The sequence below is a fragment of the Lygodium microphyllum genome, chromosome 2, assembly GCF_053477565.2.
Source record: "Lygodium microphyllum isolate KBCC chromosome 2, Lygodium_microphyllum_v1.1.10, whole genome shotgun sequence".
In the NCBI taxonomy this organism is placed as follows: Eukaryota; Viridiplantae; Streptophyta; class Polypodiopsida; order Schizaeales; family Lygodiaceae; genus Lygodium; species Lygodium microphyllum.
The window spans coordinates 28,476,031-28,477,186 of record NC_141136.1 but is presented as its reverse complement, the minus strand read 5'-3'; the positions used below and the strand labels follow the sequence as shown (position 1 = coordinate 28,477,186).

General features: G+C 37.4%; 1 non-coding gene across 1 annotated transcript; it reads left to right on the top strand.

Annotated features, from left to right (window-relative positions):
• The first annotated feature begins 267 nt into the window (after nucleotides 1–267).
• Nucleotides 268–338, top strand: LOC148039571 (small nucleolar RNA snoR28). The gene has a single exon (XR_015688718.1). It is a non-coding gene; the product is annotated as a small nucleolar RNA snoR28 (small nucleolar RNA).
• Nucleotides 339–1,156: the final 818 nt, after the last annotated feature.

Here is a 1,156-nt window from a genome sequence, read left to right as displayed (position 1 = left end):
TTCAAATGCTGGTTTAATCTGTAGCCATTTACAATCTTGCATTCTTGCAAATACACACTTTGAGCTGCCACTATATATATACAGGCGCACTCACTCTCACACACACATGAAATAGCACCTAATGCAATCCCACATGGGGTCCTACCCTCCGCAAAATATGACGACAGAAATCATTCAAAAATATTTGGATGAAAACCAGTAGCTTATTCTAGTAATATTGAACAACCAAAACCTTAGGAAATTGAATGGATGTGCAACATATCAGGCAAGGAGGGCGATGATGTGTTTCTCTGTGAATATGAGTATGATACCCAATTTCAAACTTTCAAACAAATTTTTGATGCAGATGAAAGTAATGGATACTCCAGTGATGAGTTTGAAGGGGAAACAAAAGTGGAAGATGAGGATGAGAACAGAGATGGTAATGGAGTCTCACCTAAATGCTTAAATCAAAAACCTTTAAAACAATGGACTTTTGCTAAAGCTATGAATAAATGGATGTCCAATGTTGTAAAAGTAGGTGCTAAATTGATCCCTACCATCATTGAGACCATTATCGTCATAATGGATAAAGCAAATGACATACGCAAAGGTGGCGGCACATACACAAACATGGCAGCATAATGCAAAGTAGGATAATGATGGCGTATTGGAGTAGAGTTGACACAAGGGGTGGCTGACCAATAGGATGATGATGAGGAAGATGATTGGCAGCATAATTTGAGTAAAGATGATGAATTTTAGCATTATGTATGCAAGATGACTATTTTCTTGACATCTTAAAACATTGAAAATGACAGTTGTATGATAGTCAAGAGATCCGATAGTGTTGCTACTGAACTGGTTGGCCAAGGCCATAGCGAATCAAAGGTTGGAGCTATGGAAGAGGATCATGGTGAACTAACTAATGCACAATGGAAAGACAGAAGCACAAAGGCTCACGTTGATACCAGTCTGTTTGAGCATGCTATCCATAAATGGCAATGCTAATACCATACTTAGCATGACAAATGGTGATTCGAAAAAAGAATATTGATAGCCAAAACAGGTGGCAAAAAGCTTAATGATTAAGCTTTGGACAAAAAAAAAAGATTTGGGAAAATTTAAAAGCTTTAAAGGCTTTTAAGCTTATTTTGTGGGAAGAGAAAAGCTAAGG